This window comes from Poecilia reticulata, chromosome 17, assembly GCF_904066995.2.
Source record: "Poecilia reticulata chromosome 17, P_reticulata-male-v2, whole genome shotgun sequence".
Lineage (NCBI taxonomy): Eukaryota > Metazoa > Chordata > Actinopteri > Cyprinodontiformes > Poeciliidae > Poecilia > Poecilia reticulata.
In genome coordinates, this window is record NC_088846.1 from 31,369,169 (window position 1) to 31,394,039 (window position 24,871).

At 42.5% G+C, this 24,871-nt stretch overlaps 3 non-coding genes across 3 annotated transcripts; all 3 read left to right on the plus strand.

The window, feature by feature from the left end:
• Positions 1–4,787: 4,787 nt before the first annotated feature.
• On the plus strand, positions 4,788–4,893 carry LOC145548180 (U6 spliceosomal RNA). The gene has a single exon (XR_014084469.1). It is a non-coding gene; the product is annotated as a U6 spliceosomal RNA (small nuclear RNA).
• Positions 4,894–7,476: 2,583 nt separating this feature from the next.
• On the plus strand, positions 7,477–7,582 carry LOC145548181 (U6 spliceosomal RNA). Its single transcript, XR_014084470.1, has one exon. It is a non-coding gene; the product is annotated as a U6 spliceosomal RNA (small nuclear RNA).
• Positions 7,583–10,142: 2,560 nt separating this feature from the next.
• On the plus strand, positions 10,143–10,248 carry LOC145548182 (U6 spliceosomal RNA). Its single transcript, XR_014084471.1, has one exon. It is a non-coding gene; the product is annotated as a U6 spliceosomal RNA (small nuclear RNA).
• Positions 10,249–24,871: the final 14,623 nt, after the last annotated feature.

Sequence of the window (24,871 nt, forward strand, 5' to 3'; positions counted from 1 at the left end):
TATCGGCTGGCTATATTAATTGGAGCAGGAAGTTTGAACACTAGATGGGTTGAGGGGAGCAGAGCTACAGGTTTGTCGAGCGTCTTCTTTATATTCTTCACCTTATTTTATTTTATACAAAAATCGTCTAACTATAATGACACTATAGGAGCCGACTACCACCAGACCAGCCAAGAGAGATGTCGGTTATATGTAGAACAAACGGCGGATCTGGTGAGCGTTGTTTTGACGTAGCGATTAGAAATATGCTTGGCTGTGTGGGACTGAATTAATCCACATTGGGTTGAATAATGAAGTTTTAATCTTCCTAAATTGTATATTGATTGGATTGATAATGAACTTGATATTTATTGAATATAGATTTGTGTACACATTAGAACGATTGAATTGGATTTCAATGTTTATTGGTCCTGTTTATTTATACAGGCCAGAAGATGGCGAGCTAAATGTCCAGGCCTAGAGCCATAAGAACAGATTACACTTGTATGTGTGAAGATTTCCGCTCTCCTGCCAGGATGGTAGGAGGCTCCTTGTAGCCTGAGAACACTTTCTGTCTCATCCTGACTCCTGATTTCTTGGACCTATACCACATCAAGCACCTTACCCAAAGCCAGCTTGTATTGGGATTTGTTTACCCCAGCTTGGGGTCAAAGGACTGAAGGGTGTGGGTGGTTTAGTCAACGGTGGGATTAATTTACTTTGGTTATTTATTTTTGTTTTTCTTTCCTAGTATTGCGCATTTGTTTTTTTGTATGGCCTTTTAGATGTCTGTTTTTCTTGTTGAATTTGTATGTATTGTTGTCTTTCACCGTGAATATAACTCACTGGCACACTGCAAATCCTCAGACTCTGTGTCTCTTTCATGAGCCGAATGCTAGTCTTCTGAGAAACCAGCCCAATTGATCCATTTACTTAAATTTGCAGTATATTATATTCTTGAAATATACTACATTCATTTCTGGCGAGCTAGCCAGGAGGGAGAAGTAGACAGTTGAAGAATTGCAGTTTTTTTTTTTTTTTTTTGCCAGTGTGGACGTTTTGATGAAATTTGGGGTTAAAATACCTAACGCAGTGTTGATTAAATATGCAACAAACACAGAAGCTGATAATGAAGTTGCTGACTTTTTGACTGGTTATGGACCAATGGAAAAGTTTTGAATTTGTAACTGGTTCTGACTCGGATTTTTATGACTGTATAATTTTTGAGTTTGTGTCAGGGAGTGCATTAGAGAGGTTGCGTAAAATCTTTCCCTAATCATATAGTTGTCAAACTGGAAACATTACTTATGAATTTAAGAACTTTCAGTGGTTTGCTCTGAGTTAGAAACCAAAGAAAAAACTCAAGCGTACTTGAGTGAAATGAAAAATTTGGCCAAGCTCACAGGTCAGAATTACACCGATGTTCTTAAGAGTGGATTGTCTCTACTGGGCTGGTCTATCACTGGACTCGGTCCAGCTTCCTTGAAGTCTTTGCCAGATGAAGAGGAGCCAGTCATGGCTACTCCCAGTATAACACCGCAGATGGCAACGAAGGATGCTACTTTTCTTAAATCAGAAGAAGCCACTGCAGACGACGGGGAGCTGCCACAAGTCCATCCTGATCTCGTAACTGGGAACACATCACAACCCTCTGGAACTTTGCCAGCCATGTCCTTCTCAGCCCTCAACCCACCTGGAGTGCAAAGGTATGTGGTTGAACATATCATGAAAAGCGAAGACAATGCAATACATATGTCCTTATTAAAATTAAGATCGTTTTCTGGTCGATCCCCAAGACCATCACACAAAATGATCTACTCATTTCGTGTGATGGCGATCTGTCCACAACAGATCGCCAAACTTGGCGATCTGTTGTGGACCTTTAGTAAAAGAGACCCTGCTGTATCAGACTTGCAGCGTTCCAGAAAGATTTTTGACAGCCTATTCTCACCAGCTGCTGACACGGTTAAACACCTTCAACCAGATGCACCTCCTGTAAGTTATCTTAAAATTCTTGATTCTGCTTATGGAACAGTCCAAGATGGAGATGAACTGTATGCAAAGTTTATGGAGCTGTTTCAAGACGCAGGTGAAAAGCCATCAGTTTATCTTGAACGCTTACAAGTGATTTTGAACCATGCTGTAAGGAGGGGCGGGGTGTTGGCTGCTGATTTTGAAAATGTTCCCTTTCTAGTCTGTACTAAAACTTTGAAAGGTGACCAGTGGTTTTCATATGGTCTTGTTTGCATCCAGAAATTTCTTCTCCATTTCAGAAGGCCGTTGTACAAATGCTGTACCTTTATAGCGCACAACTTGAAGGGGTACGATGGCTACCTTGTTTTGAATGCCATGATACAATTGGGTATAAAGCCACACATTATCATGCAGGGAGGTAAAATTCTGTTTTACACACCCTGATTACAGTTTGATATTCATCGACAGCCTTTCATTTCTTACTATGAAGTTGAGCGTGATGCCAAAAGCTTTAGTTTGTGGGTTCACTCTTTGAGGCTGCGGGCCCACCACGATTGGTTCCCTGCCCACATTTAGGTACCTCAAACAACTCCTGAGTCCCAGAGTCACCCTTCTCACAGTGCTGCCCTATAGTCGGGACATGAGGGGGCAGATACTTACCAGGCTTTTGGTTTCAAAAACTAGCTACCCGTTATCACCGTTAGGAGGACATAGCCAGCCCAAAAGGCAGAAGAGATTCTCTGTTGATTCTGTTGTTCTGTTCTCTTCTTCCGGTTGGTTTTCTGGTGGAGGGAGAGAAAGGTGAGAGGGAAGGAAGGGGAGGGGAGGGGAGAGATGAGAGGAGGTTGGGAGGGAAGGAGAGGGTAAACAAGTAATCAACTGTTTAGGTTCTTTATTTAATGGTAGTTCTGAAAAGAACTGTTGGTTCTTTGCTCTTGGTGGTGTGTTGTCTGTTTAGTGTGGCTGGGGTTGCGTTGTGGAATCCCTCCAGGTGGCGGCGGCGTTTGCGGCTGCGGCTTTGGTCTGGTCTCTGTTTCTCTGCGTGGTCTCCTGCTTGGCTCCAGTGTTCAAATGAAGTGATTCTGAGGGCTTGGCGCTGCTCCTTATATACTGTACCGTGGTCTTATTGGTTGGTGGACTGGTTTTTCAGTTTTCTGGGTGGAGACTTCTATTTTGTTGGGTTGGCCTAACTCCTCTCTTTTGTTATTGGTTCGTATTGTTCTTGATTTGAATAGGTTTGTTAATTAGGAGGGTTGTTGGAAGGGGAGGCGGGAGAGGAGGGGGATAAGGGGTGGGATGGTGTGAGTAGTAGGTCATAGGTAATGGAAGATAGATGTTAAAAGATCAGTTGTGAGTAAAAAAGGTTTGGAAAGGTGGGGAGAGAGGTGGACGAGGGGGGGTTGTTTGAATTATAAGCAGAGTTTGGAGAGGGTAAAAGGGTAGAGAGTGATTTTTCTGTTGGTGTTATGGTGTGATGGGGTTTTGTTTTGTTGTTTGTAGGTGGGGTGTAGATAGCCTTTCTTTACATCTTGCGATCACCCGAGGCTTCAACAGGTGGGTGACCAAGGATCTGGCTAGCGTTAGTTTGTGGGTTCACTCGTTGAGGCTGCGGGCCCACCACGATTGGTTCCCTGCCCACATTTAGGTACCTCAAAGGGTATGCACTCTCACTCGAGATCAGGGACCACCTTGAGCAACAGGGACTATCTTTTATGGTTGGTGTATGGTGTATACGGTGTGCTCCAGGGCGTCACCTCTTGGTTTGTATGTGCTGAGTGTGCTGCGTAGAATATGACTAGCACATTCCAGTGGGTGCAGATGCTCCATCTGAGCTGGGCCCAGATGGAGCTTGTGGTGCTCTGTTATGTTGGTGTTCATATTCATAGGAGGGAGAAATTTGGGAGTGTTTAGTCACCGGAGGAGGGGGGAAAAGGAAGTTGGTGGTGGTGGGGAGGGCGTTGGTTTTAGGGTTAGGTCAGAAAAAGGGTATGGTTAGGGTAAGGGTTAAGAATTGGCGAAGGTTTAAGGATGTGGGAGGAAAGAGAATGGGGGAAAAAGGGGGGGAGATAAAATGGGGAGGGTTGGTTAGGTTTAGGCAAGAAGGAGGGTGTGGTTAGGGTAAGAGTGAAGGATTGGTGAAGGTTCAGACTAGGGGATATGGAGGGGGGGAGGAAAGAGAATGGGGGGAAAAAAGGGGGAGAGACAAAATGGGGGGGTTGGTTAGGTTTAGGCAAGAAGGAGGGAATGGTTAGGTTAAGAGTGAAGGATTGGTTAAGGTTCAGACTAAGGGATATGGATGGGGGGAAGAAGAGTGGAATCGGGGTGGGGGGGAAAGAAGAAGAGGGGGTGATTTGAGAGAAACTTGGCGTGGTTAGGTTAATAGTTTGGGCTTTGTTGAGAGTTGGCATGGGGGTGGGGGGTTGGTTCTAATTGGTTTTTAGTAAGGTTTTAAGTGCTACCCTGATTTATAGTTATGTTATTTGGGGTTCTGTCTGTTCAGGTTTAGTTTAGTTGATGGCTGGGAGAGCTTTGAGCCTGACAAAAGCTCCGGTTCTTGTGAATTCAGCTGGCCGGTACTTTGTAATGGAGTCCATGATTACCCATCATGCATCTGTGCATTGAAACGACCAAGTTTCAAAAATAAACAACACATTTGAGGGTATTCTGGGTATATATTTAAAGTAGTCAAGTCCAGGTATGAGGCAAAAGTTTATTTAGCAGCAGATCTTCATGTTTGGACGTTTTTGTCTTGTTCTGAAAGTGAAAGTAAAACCGTTATGGAGAAGTGGGTGGAGCAGAGGGCTATAAAGACTGCTCTGAGACTGTGTGCTAGTGTCCTAGTTCTCTAGGACATATACTAAAATTGGAACGATACAGAGAAGATTAGCATGGCCCCTGCGCAAGGATGACACGCAAATTCGTGAAGCGTTCCTCATTTTCTTCTTCTCCAGAAGAAAATAAAGAAAATCTGCCAAAAAAAAAAAAAATCCCGATACAAAACGGCACAGTCAAATCACAGTCATACTATCGGTTCCTGAACACTTTTCCTCCAGAAGCTCTTCCTAGAATGTAGCTAGCTGACCGCTAAAATAAGGGATTTTCTGTTGTTAGGTTCAGAGCTAAGCGATTTCATCAATCAACCACACCAAAGTGTTGAGCAGTGTTTCCTGATGAAGCTCACAAAATCTTCAGCAGATTGGATGATGAATCAGGGAGATATTGCTGTTGAAACAGTCCAGGGGGCGCTGTGGAGTCAATTTCCAACAGAAGCGTGTCAGAGGTTGGCAAACCTCATTCAGATCCAGTTTGGTGCCAGTCGGATCGTTCCTGTGCGAATTAGAGCCAACCGTACGAAAACGGCTAAGGATCGCCAAGACGCCGCTCTGCCACGCCCACACAGCCCATCCACCAATCAGCTTTCACAGACCAACTCGGCATCACTTTTTTCTGTCACCACATGTAGTTTGAAATTTCTGAGTCAGAGAGTAAAGAACAACATCATCAGCAAAAGAGTTGATGGCCAATGCATTAGGGGCGGGGCTAAGGTGATGTCACCAACTGGCCATGTGACCGTGATGAGCGCTGCTCTAAAGTGAATATATAGGTATTTAAATGTGAAGACATCTGGTCAATGCCCTCAGCATTTTCACACAATGAAAACAGGGGTAAAGTCTCAGGCAGAAAAACTTGCGCTCCGACTCACCAATGACTATACTAGGGGGCGCTGTGGAGTCAAACTACAATTCAATGTTATTGAGCTCTTTATCAAAGGTCAATAATATCAAGCTTAGTGCAAATAGGATGATACATGTATAATTTAGAGACAACCGTATGCAAATGGCAAGGGATTAGAATGAGCCATTCAGACACGTCCACATGCTCCCCCCAGCAGCCAATGTTAGGAGAACAATATTTTATTTATTGTGAAGTGTTTTTATCAGTTAATGGAAAAATATTCACCAAACTAGACTGTTGCTCACTATGTGGGACTCCATTTGAAAATAAAGGTAAAACACGAAGAGTAAACCACACATTATGATGCAGGGAGGTAAAATTCTGTTTTACAGACCCTGATTACAGTTTGAAATCCATCGACATTCTTTCATTTCTTACTATGAAGTTGAGCGCGATGCCAAAAGCTTTAGTTTGTGGGTTCACTCTTTGAGGCTGCGGGCCCACCACGATTGGTTCCCTGCCCACATTTAGGTACGTCAAAGGGTATGCACTCTCACTCAAGATCAGGGACCACCTTGAGCAACAGGGACTATCTTTTATGGTTGGTGTATATGGTGTATACGGTGTGCTCCAGGGCGTCACCTCTTGGTTTGTATGTGCTGAGTGTGCTGCGTAGAATATGACTAGCATATTCCAGTGGGTGCAGATGCTCCATCTGAGCTGGGCCCAGATGGAGCTTGTGGTGCTCTGTTATGTTGGTGTTCATAATCATAGGAGGGAGAAATTTGGGAGTGTTTAGTCACCGGAGGAGGGGGGAAAAGGAAAAGGAAGTTGGTGGTGGTGGGGAGGGGGTTGGCTTGTGGGGGGCGAGGGGGTTTTAGGGTTAGGTCAGAAAAAGGGTATGGTTAGGGTAAGGGTTAAGAATTGGTGAAGGTTTAAGGATGGGGGAGGAAGGGGGGGGGAAGGAAAGAGAAGGGGGAAGATAAAATGTGGGGGGGTTGGTTAAGAGTGAAGGATTGGTTAAGGTTCAGACTAGGGGATATGGAGGGGGGAAGAAGAGTGGAATCGGGTGTGGGGGAAAGAAGAAGGGGGGGTGATTTTACCTTTTAGTTACTAATTGTTCACCCGTATACACAGAGCTGGAGGGTGTAAAATCGTTTACCGTTTTTCTGTTGTTTTGATTTAAAAAAATAAAATAAAATTCTGTTACCTTGTTTTTTCTGTTATTTGATTTTTTATTTGATAGGTGTTTAAATGTAGTATTTCCACAACATTTTAACTTTGGTTCATCCTGCCTCAGAAACCAGGGTAAGTAACGCTGTAGAAAACTTCCGGGTTTCTCTGGGGTTTGCAGTGCTCGGTTTGTCCAGCAGATGGCAGTCATAGGCCAGAGATCGTATGGCTCAGTTGAACCGGAGCAGACCGGTTTTCTCCTGTAGAGCTTATTCAGTCTGATGGATGTTAATGGGCTCATATTTACCTTTAGGGCCCAAGCTAATCTGCTCTGTGTCGTTCCAATTTTAGTTGATGGCTGGGAGAGCTTTGAGCCTGACAAAAGCTCCGGTTCTTGTGAATTCAGCTGGCCGGTTACTTTGTAATGGAGTCCATGATTACCCATCATGCATCTGTGCATTGAAACGACCAAGTTTCAAGAATAAACAACACATTTGTGGGTATTCTGGGTATATATTTAAAGTAGTCAAGTCCAGGTATGAGGCAAAAGTTTATTTAGCAGCAGACCTTCATGTTTGGACGTTTTTGTCTTGTTCTGAAAGTGAAAGTAAAACCGTTATGGAGAAGTGGGTGGAGCAGAGGGCTATAAAGACTGCTCTGAGACTGTGTGCTAGTGTCCTAGTTCTCTAGGACATATACTAAAATTGGAACGATACAGAGAAGATTAGCATGGCCCCTGCGCAAGGATGACACGCAAATTCGTGAAGCGTTCCTCATTTTCTTCTTCTCCAGAAGAAAATAAACATAAAAAAATCTGCCAAAAAAAAAAATCCCGTACAAAACGGCACAGTCAAATCACGGTCATACTATCGGTTCCTGAACACTTTTCCTCCAGAAGCTCTCTTCCTAGAATGTAGCTAGCTGACCGCTAAAATAAGGGATTTTCTGTTGTAAGGCTCAGAGCTAAGCGATTTCATCAATCAACCACACCAAAGTGTTGAGCAGTGTTTCCTGATGAAGCTCACAAAATCTTCAGCAGATTGGATGATGAATCAGGGAGATATTGCTGTTGAAACAGTCCAGGGGGCGCTGTGGAGTCAATTTCCAACAGAAGCGTGTCAGAGGTTGGCAAACCTCATTCAGATCCAGTTTGGTGCCAGTCGGATCGTTCCTGTGCGAATTAGAGCCAACCGTACGAAAACGGCTAGGGATCGCCAAGACGCCGCTCTGCCACGCCCACACAGCCCATCCACCAATCAGCTTTCACAGACCAACTCGGCATCACTTTTTTCTGAGTCAGACAGTAAAGAACAACATCATCAGCAAAATGGTTGACGGCCAATGCATTAGGGGCGGGGCTAAGGTGATGTCACCAACTGGCCATGTGACCGTGATGAGCGCTGCTCTAAAGTGAATATATAGGTATTTAAATGTGAAGACATCTGGTCAATGCCCTCAGCATTTTCACACAATGAAAACAGGGGTAAAGTCTCAGGCAGAAAAACTTGCGCTCCGACTCACCAATGACTATACTAGGGGGCGCTGTGGAGTCAAACTACAATTCAATGTTATTGAGCTCTTTATCAAAGGTCAATAATATCAAGCTTAGTGCAAATAGGATGATACATGTATAATTTAGAGACAACCGTATGCAAATGGCAAGGGATTAGAATGAGCCATTCAGACACGTCCACATGCTCCCCCCAGCAGCCAATGTTAGGAGAACAATATTTTATTTATTGTGAAGTGTTTTTATCAGTTAATGGGAAAATATTCACCAAACTAGACTGTTGCTCACTATGTGGGACTCCATTTGAAAATAAAGGTAAAACACGAAGAGTAAACCACACATTATGATGCAGGGAGGTAAAATTCTGTTTTACAGACCCTGATTACAGTTTGAAATCCATCGACATCCTTTCATTTCTTACTATGAAGTTGAGCGCGATGCCAAAAGCTTTAGTTTGTGGGTTCACTCTTTGAGGCTGCGGGCCCACCACGATTGGTTCCCTGCCCACATTTAGGTACGTCAAAGGGTATGCACTCTCACTCGAGATCAGGGACCACCTTGAGCAACAGGGACTATCTTTTATGGTTGGTGTATACGGTGTATACGGTGTGCTCCAGGGCGTCACCTCTTGGTTTGTATGTGCTGAGTGTGCTGCGTAGAATATGACTAGCATATTCCAGTGGGTGCAGATGCTCCATCTGAGCTGGGCCCAGATGGAGCTTGTGGTGCTCTGTTATGTTGGTGTTCATAATCATAGGAGGGAGAAATTTGGGAGTGTTTAGTCACCGGAGGAGGGGGGAAAAGGAAAAGGAAGTTGGTGGTGGTGGGGAGGGGGTTGGCTTGTGGGGGGCGAGGGGGTTTTAGGGTTAGGTCAGAAAAAGGGTATGGTTAGGGTAAGGGTTAAGAATTGGTGAAGGTTTAAGGATGTGGGAGGGGGGGGGGGAAGGAAAGAGAAGGGGGGAAGATAAAATGTGGGGGGGTTGGTTAAGAGTGAAGGATTGGTTAAGGTTCAGACTAGGGGATATGGAGGGGGGGAAGAAGAGTGGAATCGGGGTGGGGGGAAAGAAGAAGGGGGGGTGATTTTACCTTTTGGTTACTAATTGTTCACCCGTATACACAGAGCTGGAGGGTGTAAAATCGTTTACCGTTTTTCTGTTGTTTTGATTTAAAAAAATAAAATAAAATTCTGTTACCTTGTTTTTTCTGTTATTTGATTTTTTATTTGATAGGTGTTTAAATGTAGTATTTCCACAACATTTTAACTTTGGTTCATCCTGCCTCAGAAACCAGGGTAAGTAACGCTGTAGAAAACTTCCGGGTTTCTCTGGGGTTTGCAGTGCTCGGTTTGTCCAGCAGATGGCAGTCATAGGCCAGAGATCGTATGGCTCAGTTGAACCGGAGCAGACCGGTTTTCTCCTGTAGAGCTTATTCAGTCTGATGGATGTTAATGGGCTCATATTTACCTTTAGGGCCCAAGCTAATCTGCTCTGTGTCGTTCCAATTTTAGTTGATGGCTGGGAGAGCTTTGAGCCTGACAAAAGCTCCGGTTCTTGTGAATTCAGCTGGCCGGTTACTTTGTAATGGAGTCCATGATTACCCATCATGCATCTGTGCATTGAAACGACCAAGTTTCAAGAATAAACAACACATTCGTGGGTATTCTGGGTATATATTTAAAGTAGTCAAGTCCAGGTATGAGGCAAAAGTTTATTTAGCAGCAGACCTTCATGTTTGGACGTTTTTGTCTTGTTCTGAAAGTGAAAGTAAAACCGTTATGGAGAAGTGGGTGGAGCAGAGGGCTATAAAGACTGCTCTGAGACTGTGTGCTAGTGTCCTAGTTCTCTAGGACATATACTAAAATTGGAACGATACAGAGAAGATTAGCATGGCCCCTGCGCAAGGATGACACGCAAATTCGTGAAGCGTTCCTCATTTTCTTCTTCTCCAGAAGAAAATAAAAATAAAGAAAATCTGCCAAAAAAAAAAATCCCCGTACAAAACGGCACAGTCAAATCACAGTCATACTATCGGTTCCTGAACACTTTTCCTCCAGAAGCTCTCTTCCTAGAATGTAGCTAGCTGACCGCTAAAATAAGGGATTTTCTGTTGTAAGGCTCAGAGCTAAGCGATTTCATCAATCAACCACACCAAAGTGTTGAGCAGTGTTTCCTGATGAAGCTCACAAAATCTTCAGCAGATTGGATGATGAATCAGGGAGATATTGCTGTTGAAACAGTCCAGGGGGCGCTGTGGAGTCAATTTCCAACAGAAGCGTGTCAGAGGTTGGCAAACCTCATTCAGATCCAGTTTGGTGCCAGTCGGATCGTTCCTGTGCGAATTAGAGCCAACCGTACGAAAACGGCTAGGGATCGCCAAGACGCCGCTCTGCCACGCCCACACAGCCCATCCACCAATCAGCTTTCACAGACCAACTCGGCATCACTTTTTTCTGAGTCAGACAGTAAAGAACAACATCATCAGCAAAATGGTTGACGGCCAATGCATTAGGGGCGGGGCTAAGGTGATGTCACCAACTGGCCATGTGACCGTGATGAGCGCTGCTCTAAAGTGAATATATAGGTATTTAAATGTGAAGACATCTGGTCAATGCCCTCAGCATTTTCACACAATGAAAACAGGGGTAAAGTCTCAGGCAGAAAAACTTGCGCTCCGACTCACCAATGACTATACTAGGGGGCGCTGTGGAGTCAAACTACAATTCAATGTTATTGAGCTCTTTATCAAAGGTCAATAATATCAAGCTTAGTGCAAATAGGATGATACATGTATAATTTAGAGACAACCGTATGCAAATGGCAAGGGATTAGAATGAGCCATTCAGACACGCCCACATGCTCCCCCCAGCAGCCAATGTTTGGAGAACAATATTTTATTTATTGTGAAGTGTTTTTATCAGTTAATGGGAAAATATTCACCAAACTAGACTGTTGCTCACTATGTGGGACTCCATTTGAAAATAAAGGTAAAAAAACACGAAGAGTAAGCCACACATTATGATGCAGGGAGGTAAAATTCTGTTTTACAGACCCTGATTACAGTTTGAAATCCATCGACATTCTTTCATTTCTTACTATGAAGTTGAGCGCGATGCCAAAAGCTTTGGTTTGTGGGTTCACTCTTTGAGGCTGCGGGCCCACCACGATTGGTTCCCTACATTTAGGTACCTCAAAGGGTATGCACTCTCACTCGAGATCAGGGACCACCTTGAGCAACAGGGACTATCTTTTATGGTTGGTGTATGGTGTATACGGTGTGCTCCAGGGCGTCACCTCTTGGTTTGTATGTGCTGAGTGTGCTGCGTAGAATATGACTAGCACATTCCAGTGGGTGCAGATGCTCCATCTGAGCTGGGCCCAGATGGAGCTTGTGGTGCTCTGTTATGTTGGTGTTCATAATCATAGGAGGGAGAAATTTGGTAGTGTTTAGTCACCAGAGGAGGGGGGAAAAGGAAAAGGAAGTTGGTGGTGGTGGGGAGGGGGTTGGCTTGTGGGGGGCGAGGGGGTTTTAGGGTTAGGTCAGAAAAAGGGTATGGTTAGGGTAAGGGTTAAGAATTGGCGAAGGTTTAAGGATCTGGGAGGAAAGAGAATGGGGGGAGAAAGGGGGCAGATAAAATGTGGGAGGGTTGGTTAGGTTTAGGCAAGAAGGAGGGTGTGGTTAGGTTAAGAGTGAAGGATTGGTTAAGGTTCAGTGTTAGGGTTAGGGTTAGGGTTAGGCTATGTGGGACTCCATTTGAAAATAAAGGTAAAAAAACACGAAGAGTAACGAAGTGGGAGGAGGTTCTAAAAAATGTAAATATAAATATATATATTTTAAAAAGTTCATAAGCATATACAGAGAATTCATAAATAAATAGCACCTATAACACATTAAGGACGTCAAGGCAGAGTCCATACTCTTGATTAATTTTTAACTAAAATTACATCCTTTTTGTATTTTAGATTTTCATGAAAAAATATACTTTGTTTTCTTTATTTTATTTATTGTGAATTTTTTCATAATTTAATGGAAAAATATTCACCAAACTAGACTGTTGCTCACTATGTGGGACTCCATTTGAAAATAATGGTTAAAAAACACGAAGAGTAAAGAAGTGGTAGGAGCTCCAAAGAAAAAGCTTATAAATAGGAGAGCAGCCACACACTCACATATTTATATAATTCTTTATTTTATTCATTGTGAATTGTTTTTTTTTTTCAGTTAATGGAAAAATATTCACCAAACTATCAATCAATCAATCAAATTTTATTTGTATAGCACATTTAAGCAGCAAGGCATTTCAAAGTGCTTTACATAAGGTACCTCAAAGGGTACCTTATGTAAAGCACTTTACATAAGGCACCCTTATGTAAAGACTGTTGCTCGCTATGTGGGACTCCATTTGAAAATAAAGGTTAAAAAAACACGAAGCGTAACGAAGTGAGAGGAGCTTATAAATATGAGAGCAGCTCCTGATAGAGATTTTTTGGTATTATCATTTTGTTGTTACTTTAGTTCATATTCAGTCTAATGTTAGTCAGTTTAAAGTGTTCTCTTCTTTAGTGTAACTAACCTGGAGGTCACAACTGCCTGTTCATTTTCATGTGAAGCAGTTTGACCGAGATTTGAACCGGGCTCAGACCGTAGAACAGATATCACATGTGGAACTGGGTTGCTAGTTGTTTAGGTAAAATGTTTTACGACCTTTGCTGTTTTTCCTCTGCTGTCTATCTTGCCTATCCTCCCTCTTTGTTGCTTGATAATAAAAGAACAAGCTGTACCCAAAGATCTTCAGAATGCTCTGTGAACAGCTTGGAGGAGCAGTTGACAGAGTTTTCTCCTTTTGCAAAAGCTTGGTCATAAAATTCATATATGTTGTTTGTGGTTCTCTTATGTAGGTTCTAGAAAAATACCTATCATTTTGGTGCCGAAACCCGGGATCTCTCACATCGACCGCTGTCAGGAAGAGGAAGACGCGCTGAATCCATGGATGGCCAGAAGTCATTTGGACCTGGAAAGAAAGACCCAGGAAGTAAATTCTTCGCTGGGCCAGCATGTCAAGGGCCGACTTTGTCTGCCAACGGCGGAGTGACGAGATCCAACCGGACAGTGCGAAAACTACAGAAACGTAAGTGAATTGTAAAATGTTTCAAACGAATGATACTAAAATAAAGTCGACATAAATAAAGGGTTGGAGTCCCAGTTGCAACTAAATGCTACTAAAATTGAGGGTTGGAGTCCCAGTTGACATTGGCACTTGATTCAACTAAATGCTTTTGGGTTGAAGTCCCTGTTGACGTCGTTTCAACTAAACAAAGGAAAGGCTCTTAGAGCCGCCTGTTTTTGGGAGACCCCTTAAGGGTAAGTCCTCAGGCGGATAGGAAGCTTGTCATTGCTGTGTGGTTTTGATTTTTTGATGGGTAAAATATGACTGGTGCTGAGTTTTCTGAAAGTACTACTTACAAGGCAAAACCAGATCATGTTGCGCTAAATCATAGAGTCATTGCTGATATTGCTGGTTTGCTACTGCTGCTTTGATGTGTGTGTGCGTGAAAGAGTAGTGTGAGAGTGATTGGAGGTTTAAATATTGCTCTGTATTTTACCTCAGTGGGATTAAACAGCAGACTTCTTGTGGATGCAATATGCAAGATTCTCCCACTCGAAAGAGTTGAAGCGGGGAATATCACAACAAGGTATTTTAATTGCTGGCCCACTGAAAAGATCTCCAGTTCATAGGACTCCCTAGGAGTCAACGAACCTGGACCAAATTTAAATAAATTCAAATAAATAATATTTTCAAGCTGAAATTGCAAGTGTTTTAAATATGGGAAATAAACATTCTTGTAATTCCTCACTCGCTGAGGGCCCCAACAGGGATGAAAAGTGCATGCTGTCCAGGTTTCCTGGTAGCACTGTACACATGAAAAAATGGAGAAAGAAATATAAAATTGATGGAAAGCTAGAAATTGATCAATGGCAAACAATTGTGGGAATTTTGGAGAGTAGTGTAGAAAGAAAAATGGGTATAAAAAGCTAAAAAGGACAATGAGCTGAGGTGCTAAATTATGGTTAAACGAATCTAAAAACTTAATTATAGAGAAGGAAGAAAATAAAGTCATTCCAAGCACACGGCATGCTGTAGCGGTGAGAGGAGTGCAAGCTCCTGCAGCCACCCCTCCCCCCGCCGCTGCAGCAGCTCCGTCTGCCCCAGTATCAGCCGCTGCAGTCCCAGCAGCACGACTGTACCCCTCACTAGAGGAAGGGACACAAAACTTATATGTCTTTAGACCCTGTACCTTAGAAGAGGTCAGGAAGGCTGTGAAAGGATCAGATGTTTTTCAGCTGGATGAATTTGGAGGTTTAGATACCTCTGCCTTTTTAAACGGCCGGACGAAAGGCCGCGGAAGAGGCAGAGGCAGAGGAAGTCACAATAGGCGACGACCCCAAAATAACACCCCACAAAATTCATGCCATTTAAATGGCTGCTGGATTTGTGGCAATATTGGTCACTGGGCAAGAAACTGCCCTTCAAAGAATGCTGCACGGGGCGACAAGAGGGGTGGTGGAGTGAGGAGACCACAAATAGGAGAAATCCTCAGCATGATCAGACTCTACCACACCCCAAAAACACAAACCACCAGACCAAATTGATGAAATGCTAGAGACATGTGCATGCAGTTTGGGACACGTTAAGTAAAACCATAAAAGAAATTTAATTCCTGTAAGAAATCAGTGCATGTAAAATAATTTTTAATGCTACTAAAAATTAGGTAAACCTCACAAGTAAGCTAACGATAAACCAGGGTAGCACTTAAAACCTTACTAAAAACCAATTAGAACCAACCCCCCCACCCCCATGCCAACTCTCAACAAAGCCCAAACTATTAACCTAACCACGCCAAGTTTCTCTCAAATCACCCCCTTCTTCTTCCCCCCACCCCGATTCCACTCTTCTTCCCCCCCTCCATATCCCCTAGTCTGAACCTTAACCAATCCTACACTCGTAACCTAACCACACCCTCCTTCTTGCCTAAACCTAACCAACCCTCCCCATTTTATCTCTCCCCCCCTTTTCCACCCCATTCTCTTTCCTTCTCCCCCCTTCCTCCCATATCCTTAAACCTTCACCAATTCTTAACCCTTACCCTAACCATACCCTTTTTCTGACCTAACCCTAAACCCCCCGTCCCTCCCACAAACCAACCCCCTCCCCACCACCACCACCAACTTCCTTTTCCCCCCTCCTCCAGCACCACAAGCTCCATCTGGGCCCAGCTCAGATGGAGCATCTGCACCCACTGGAATGTGCTAGTCATATTCTACGCAGCACACTCAGCACATGCAAACCAAGAGGTGACGCCCTGGAGCACACCGTATACACCATACACCAACCATAAAAGATAGTCCCTGTTGCTCAAGGTGGTCCCTGATCTCGAGTGAGAGTGCATACCCTTTGAGGTACCTAAATGTGGGCAGGGAACCAATCGTGGTGGGCCCGCAGCCTCAAAGAGTGAACCCACAAACTAAAGCTTTTGGCATCACGCTCAACTTCATAGTAAGAAATGAAAGAATGTCGATGGATTTCAAACTGTAATCAGGGTCTGTAAAACAGAATTTTACCTCCCTGCATCATAATGTGTGGCTTTATACCCAATTGTATCATGGCATTCAAAGCAAGGTAGCCATCGTACCCCTTCAAGTTGTGCGCTGTGAAGGTACAGCATTTGTACAACGGCCTTCTGAAATGGAGAAGAAATTTCTGGACGCAATCAAGACCATATGAAAACCACTGGTCACCTTTCAAAGTTTTAGTACAGACTAGAAAGGGAACATGGACACCGCCTTCACAGAAAAATGATCCAAAGTCATAGAATATTAGTTTGTCATCTAATTCGTCAATTTTAGTTACAGGCTGGATATAACACAGGTGTTCACTGAGTTACATCTGTACCTGGAGGTATTTTTTCACCACATATAACACATTTTGTTCCACAAACATGTGGTGTTTCCTGCTTTGTTACAGCGACGTAGTACACTCTTTTACAGAGCGAGCAAAATTTGGTTGTCTCACATTCACTTTTAAAAACGCTAGCACGTGGTTTGAAATGGGGTTCCTTATGTTTATCAAAGCATGAAGCGTCACAAAAAGTCCTGTTACAATCGCGACAGTGTACAGGGTTGTTGTCATGATTAGTGCTGGTTGAAGTGGTGAGGTAGGACGCAGGCAGGCCAGGCTGAAGATGATGATACATTTAGTGTAAATGTCCAGGTACAGAACAACGGGGAGCACAAGGAACACAGGGAAGCAGACTGGTACACACGACGAGGATCCGACGAAGAACACAGACAACAGGTGAGACTAAATACACATGGGGTAATCAAGGGAACGAGACACCTGGGAGACAATCGACGGGGAAGACGCAGAGACAGTACTCACAGGATCACACAGAAAAACTCACAAATAAACACACAGAAACACGGATCATGACAGTTGTACTTCTGACTAACACACGGGAATTTGCGGCAGATGTAACAATGCCCCTTACACAGATGTGTGCTGGAATTCTCAAAACCTTTAAAGCAGTAATCACAGAAATGCCTCACCCCCATGAAACCCTTCACGTTTTTAATACCATAATAGTGGTTCTGCTGCAGAAGGAGGAAGCAGCGATTTGAATGATTTTGGAACCCGGTCTCAAATGTAGATAGAACTGAATTCTTTGATATTTTGTGAAAGATTAAAACATTTCTTTGTAAAATGTTTTCAAATTTAGCAACATCACTGAATGTAACAGGCGTTTGTTCACTAAGACCAACTAGCCGTTGAAATTCTCTCCCCTGCTCTACAGCCTGTCTATCTGTAAAACCCTGATTATAGACATGCGTCAGACTGATGGCAAAACAAACTCGTTATCACTGTTGTCTACAATATACAGGTGGCGACTCTTCTTATTAATCAGTTCACAATCTAAAGTTTTTGTCGCTTTACGTTTAAAGCCACCAGGAGAGGATCCCTCACAATCTGAAGAACAAATTCAAGGTTTCCAAATGAAGGCAAGTCGGCATTTGGTTGCACGAGTTCATCCAAAAATTGAATAAAGGCTGGTTCTATTACATCATCACCAGTAACATAAATATTTACATGCTGCGCAACATTATCCCCAACTAGTTCTAACTGGACAACGTCGTTACGCCTGGCTAGCGAACCTGAAACATCTGCTAGATCAATAAGAACGTGCATAACATCCGTATAAAATGAGGCAAGGTCTGGTACAGACCCCTGACAGGGTGGTGGAACTCTAAATGGGCGTCTTATTTTTACGTTGTTAAAACGCTCACGCTCAACAGGTGGTGGTTGAAGATCTGACCAAACATGAGTGTGGTTAGGTAAAGATCCACCAGTTGCTGTAGGACGTGAGCTAACCCCGTTAGCTACTGCAGCATCAGTAGCATCAGCGGGGTCAGTTGCACGCGGTCCGCTAGCCTGGTTGCGGTGCTTGGTAGTCGCTGGAGCGATCCGCTGTCCGACGTCGGTGCTCAAACGAACACGCTGCTGCGTTGGTAGGAAAACGGTTGGTAACCGACTCAGAAGACGTCTGGGCTGAGATGTGTGTTTGTTAACTCGTTGAGAACACGCCCCTGAGGTCTTGATCTACTTAGTGACAGGCGGTTCCTGGATCGAACCCCCCTTTCATCCACGGTAACTGGCAGGCTGTCCGGTTAATCTGTATATGACAGTTATTAGTTATCTTATTTGATTTAAGAGCTTCTTAAAAAATAAAATAAAATACAGATATACTGACTGGTGAGAAATTGTGTTAGGATGTGTTAGGATACCATCCTAACAGATGCGCCCTCCACGGCGGGCGCATCTGTAGACAAATTACAATGCGTGAATGTATCATCCAAACACCCCTGCTTTAAGAAAGAAAAAAAAATTCTACTTACCGACGTCGGATATAACAACAAACTGAGAACCAGGTTGTGCTAGGAAGGCATCATCTGATACCTCCACGATGGGGTCTGCAGACAAATTACAAGGCGTGAATGTAACATCCAAACACCTCTGCTTTAAGAAAGAAGGAAAGAAAGAAGTTCAGCTACTTACAGCTGCTGAATATATCGATGAACTGGAAATTAGATTATTTAGATTTTTTTCTTAGAGTTAAAATAAAAGAAGACAATTAAAACTCAAATGTACCTTCAGACGGATCCCATTGGTAACCTCGGAGAGGGCTGTGAAAAGCCACGTGTCCGTTATAAATAGGAAAGGTTTGGGGAACCATCCTCCATCTTTCGTCGACCTATTAAATCACACCACGTAATGCTTCAACACGCCCTCACGGTTGGGGGTGTGCTAGGCGCCGAATAGCGGTATATTGTTGGTTGAATTCAACCAATCAGAGCTAAGGAGCCGGTTAGATTGGAACAATACAGGTTTACCAACGACTGAGTACAAACGATCAGATTGACAAAAGGTTCGGAATGCAGGTATATTGCCGGTGCTGAGTCCAGCTAGTCTGGAGCAATACAACCAGACTGGGCTAAAGGGGACAGCAAGTCGCTGAGTACAATAGGCGCCACCACCCGCTACGCTCAGAGGTGTTACATTCATTTACATTTAAAACCCAGCTCACCCCATCCCGGCGCACAGCCAGACTGAGCTAAAGGGGACAGCAAGTCGCTGAGCATAACAGAGCCGGTATCGCGAAAAGTCGAGGTGATGAATCTAAATGATTAAAACATTTCTTTGATAAAAGGAACGGGATGCATGTATATTGCCGGGGCTGAGTACAGCAAGTCTGGAGCAATACATGCATATTGACATCATCACCCCCACCAGCCCCCGAAACCGGAAGTCCCGCATCAAACACCGGAAGTCCCGCCCACCTGCCAGTTTGATTGAGATAAAGGGTGTACTTATCTTCTCTTATGGAGGCTCTGAAGAGGCTAAATAATGCAAAAAGTCGAAATAAAACATCTCAACATTGCCAAAAAATTCAAGTATAAAACTTAACATTCAAAGCCAAATACAGGATCCATTACAATAAACAATCCTGAGTTACTGAATGAAAACTTCCTGTTAGCATGGCGGCTAGCTGATTGCTGCTAGTTCTGAGTGGCTGTTTCTGACTGAGTGGAGTAATTATGCAGAGCAGGGAGGAGATCGATTATTTTTTAGAGATTATCTGTCTCATGTTAGGTCAGCGAAAGTTTTAATACGTATGTAAAATGTATTTTTTTTAGGTTAGATGCTGCAGCTTTAAGCAGAGGTTCGGTGTGAGAGTCACTACCAGGTGGAGCAGAAGCGGCGCTCCGTCTGTGAAATATTACTACCTGTAGCGTAGCAGCGGTTCAACAGCGAGAGCAGAACCAGATGCAGGTGATTGGTATCGGAAACAAGAGCCAATGATCGCCGATCACCGATCATGCACTTTTTCACGGAAATTGGCCGATAATGATTGGTGGTCGATCGATTGGCACACCTCTATTAAAATTTGTTTTGTATTAGTTGGTGGTGGGGTGTGTGCTTTTTGAGAATGCGTTTTGCATTAGTTCTTTGTGTATATTAGTTTATAATACTATAATATAGTTTTTGTTGGTTTAAGATGAGTTCCATATTGGTTGTGTTGTGGGCTTCTTAAAAATATGTTTTGTATTAGTAGGTGGTCGGATTTGGGTCATCATGTTCAGTAAAATGTTATTGTCTTCATTTCCTGAGTGAATGACGTGTTTATTGGATAGATAAGTTCTTGGAGTCTTGATGCTGGATCAACACATTCCTCTTCCACGTCTTTCAGTTTCATAATCATCTGTTGAACGAAGCACTTAGAATTAGCTGAAGGGCAACTTGCTTTAATCATTCCATTTTCCATACAAGTCTTCAGTCCTGGGGATATTTTCCACTTAAGGAACTCAGATTACTTCAGTTTTCTTTGTCTTTCTTCCTCTTTTTATTGATGTTTTTTTTCTTCATCAGCTTTTGTCTCACATTCAAAACTGCAAAAGGGAAGAATAATGTTAGTTGCAGCAAAGGTCAACAATGTGCTTGGCCAAGGAAACAGATGGTTAAAAACACTGAAAGGCAAAGGAAAACACTGAAAGGCAGAGCCCAATGGATCATATCTAGGAGGAGAACATGCTGTTATGTGCAGAAGTAGCTTAGCTGACGCCCCCTGCAGGCAGGGAGGTGCCACAGCTAAGAACACAGTGTGATCCTCCTGAAGAACTTCGATTCAACATCTCTGCAAGGTTATCAGGACTGGACCTTTTAAAGCAGGTGGTAGAAAAAGGATAAAAATCAGCATTTAACATGACTGACTAAACTTTCCATCACTACAATTTCTGCCATAACTTATGAAACTAATAAATGTTAGATTCTTATGCTAACTGAGGGCAAATTCAATTTTCAATTTTTTATACCAACTGCACAGTGGCGCAGTTGGTAGAGCTGTTGCCTTGCAGCAAGAAGGTTCTGGGTTCGATTCCCAGCCTGGGGTCTTTCTGCATGGAGTCTCCATGTTCTCCCTGTGCATGGTGGGTTTTCTCCAGGTACTCCGGTTTCCTCCCACAGTCCAAAAACATGACTGTCAGGTTAATTGGCCTCTCCAAATTGCCCCTAGGTGTGAGTGTGTGTGTGCATGGTTGTGTGTCCTGTGTGTCTCTGTGTTGCCCTGCGACAGACTGGCGACCTGTCCAGGGTGACCCCACCTCTCGCCCGGAACGTGAGCTGGAGAGGCACCAGCACCTCCTGACCCACTGAGGGGAAAAAGGGTGCAAGAAAATGGAAGAAATGAAAAAAATATGTTAAATATTTTGCATAGGGTCTGTAGAACTCAAGGTTACAACATACATTTTGCACCATACTCATATAAAGGTCAGACACCAGGCTTTAATGGTGAGGATTTCACATTAGAAACAAACCAGACATGCTGCACAACTGAAGCTATAGACTTTGCCAAAATGATAGTAGTCCGAGAAATGGGGACAACTTATATTTACCGCTTTCTACCAAACAAAAGGAGGAACAATCAGTTTCATTTATTTACAGAAACAAAATCTCCTAGGTCTACAACTAAAAAATAAACTGTTGCAATGCAGTAAAGCATAGCTGAGAAAAAATAAATAAGATTACAGGATAAAGTCCTGCCAAAGTGTGTTAGGTTTCCTTAAGTTTCTAATTTTCTATACATGAATCAGGAGTAAAAACAGGCAAACTATGACAATAGCAACTAACTTCAGAATAAACGTTTGGGTACAACGGCTAAAGATTATATTATAAAGATCAAATAATGGATCCGATAATTACCTGCAGATTCATCAGATGGTGCCGCTGTGTTTAAATCGCTCCTTTAACAGTCGTCATGCAGGAAAGATGAAATTGAATGTGGCCAAGTATTTTACTGGCACGAAAAATTCACATTATATTGTTGTAGAGCATGAATACTATCAGTTTGAACTATTGACTGTAATAGATGATACTGATGAGAATGTATACCAGTTTCTGAATTATTTAGATTGAATTTCAATCTATTGGGTAGCCGTGTTAAAAAAAAAAAGTATTTTGATTTGTTTAAATCTAAACTGAAGACCTTATTTTAACCCAAAACATCAGTTCATTATTTAGATTAATTACTCACTTTATGTTCAAATCAGGTTTTATCAAAGTGATATTTTTAGAGTGAAAGTTCTTCCTGCTGCTTTCCAATCCATCTTCCAATCCAACTTTACTTATAAAGCTTTACTTATAAAGCACTTTAACAATTATGTTGTTAAAACACAACATAATAATTAAGAAAAAAAACTTACAGTATAATCAAATAAGCTTTAAAGCTTATTTAAAGCTTAAATAAAATTAAAAGCTTTAATAAGCTTTGATAATCAAATAATCAAAGCTTATTTGATTATCAAAGTTTATTTGATTATAAGCTTTAAAGCTTCGTAGCTTATAGCGTATTTGATTTTAGCATCAACAGCTAGCAACGACTAGCAGCAGCTCTTACCTTGAGACGTCTTCTGGGCCCAGGAGTTGCTTCACCTACCTTTAGACGAGTCCAGCAGATCCTCACTAGGGGTTGAACGACTACATATTTTTTTAAGGTCGAGTCGATGTCGACTAGTCGCAATGACGCCATAGTGACGTAAGCACAAAAAACCTTCACAACTACTTAGAGGCTTTATCAGCTAAATTCACGGTAAATATTGTCACCCCCTCCCCTTCTCCCGCTTTTACTAAGTCTATTATGCAGAATTAAAAGAGCAATAAACACATACTTCTTCCTGAGCAGCGGAGAAAAGTTCGTTGCACAAAGTCGGGTCTTACTTTTTTTTTTTCCAAACACCGGCTCATACTGATGATCTCTGGATAGCTACTGGTATAGGAGTCAAATTATCACACTGACCACAATGGCGCTTTTGGATCATCACAAACCAAACGTATTATGAACGGATCCCGTTTGGTTATTCAACGAAACCACCTGCTGCTTTTCCGCCCGATGCGCAGCAGGAAGCTCCGTGGATGAACCGACATGCGGCAGAGATCACCTCTATCAGACCCTCCGGATGAAGCTTGGACATGGTTTCCAGATGTAGTCGAACCATATTTTTATAAGAGCGTAAAGCTGCCAGGTTAAAAACTTCAATACGGAGGTTGACGCTGATCAGTTGAGGGATAAAAAAGCCTGACATCATGACGCGCTGTCGCACATTACTCCGGTAGTCGTTTTTGTGTCTTTTTTTAAGGATTTTTTCGGCACTAGTTTATTTGACAGCAATCTGACTGTAAGGCGGCAGAGAGCTGAGAGAGGCCTGATGGGCCCAGCGAATGGAGGACGGGAGTCGGACTCCAGACTACCGCGGGCTCAGGTCTCTGTATGCGGGGCGCCGCGGTAACCACCGCGCCGCGCAACGCCCCTATTGCGGGGGCCTGTGCTGTAATTTACAGTTTCTCTTTGGTAAATTATTTACATTTTTATACAATTTGAGCTTTCTGACGAACTCACCTAGTCCACCTTCTTTCATTTCCTTGGAAAAATCTGTTTTCTCACGTGATTGCGACTAGTCGACTGGCCCAGAAAAAAGTCATTGCAGAGAAAAGAATCGACTAGTCGACTAATCGATGCAACCTCTAATCCTCACTTGATTGTGGCGATTCCTCTTTAAAGTCCATCCTCAATCTGTTGCTGATTCCTGACGCCCTTTATGTTTCGCAAATGTTTCAGCCGCCAGCAGCCAAACAAAACGCCACTAAGAAGTCGAAGTTGTTTTCTGTCGTCATGCTTAGAAGATCCGATGAAACACAAAAATGCCTTCAATAACTTAATCAGGGCGAGGAAAAAAACTGAACGAAATAAGTTATACTTTGGAAAAAGGTGTTCGAAGTATAATTTACCGGTAAATAATCCCAACAATCTCAGAATATCCAGCGGCCTGTTACTCCAGCAGGTGGGTTACGGCGCCAAACTACGTTTCTTCTTCTTCTTGTGATTAATGGCCGTCGGGAGACCAACAATCATGGTTCCTTACCGCCACCAACTGGACTGGTTCGTAAACCGAAAATAAACAGGAAAAAAGTAAAATAACTCATTTATATAGATACATTAATAATACCACGTCGGTAAATTAACATTAGCTGACTAAATTATCTCTATTGAATTTTTTATTTTACCTTCATCACTTCCAATCTTCTTTTTAATTGTACATTTGGTGCCCATTTTATTAATTACTTACTTTAAATGTGTACTTTCTGATTCATAATTTAATGCGCCTGCTGTACCGTTTCAGGCAGGTTGCAATTTTCATATAAAGACCCATTAAATAAATTACATTACTGAAAAGCTCATTTATTTCTGAAACCAATGTTTCTATTAATTATGATTATTGTCCACTTAAAAGTAATGCAAACAGTTAAAATTAGAGTATTACATCTGACCTTTCAAAAAGTATTTAGTACTTACATATGGAATTAATAGAGAGAATCTTGCATTTGCAAGCAATTGTTTAACGTTCAAACCTGATTATCACCAAACCTTGAACCTCCCCTCATTCTGGAATAAATCAAAATATAACTGTGATTTTGTTTAATCAATATTCTATATAAAACCTTTATTGAATATAGGTTTGCTTATACTATTGAAATCTGAGTGTTATAATCCAAAGAAATTAATCATATAGGATTTGTTAATATTTACACAAATCATGTGAATATTAACATTAAAGTTACATTATGCAGCCACTGTTCATTGTTAGTCTAAAGCTCACAAATCAGGTTCAGGCTGAACAACGACGCCATTAGTGATGAACAACAGGAACAGAACTTTCCTTCAGTCCAAGGATTTTGGAGAATCCTGTCATGTTGTGTTGGTAGTTCTCAAAGAACTCCTTCCTAAACTGATTTGTGCAAACTACAACTTGGCAACATCACAGGGACACTGGAGACAAATATCAAATGTATCAAAGCTACAGGAGCTATTCCTCTATTTTCAGTTAAATTTTAGAATTTAGATTATTTAGTTTATTTTTGTTTCTTCTCTAGTCAATTTTGGTAATTTGACCAAAATTAAA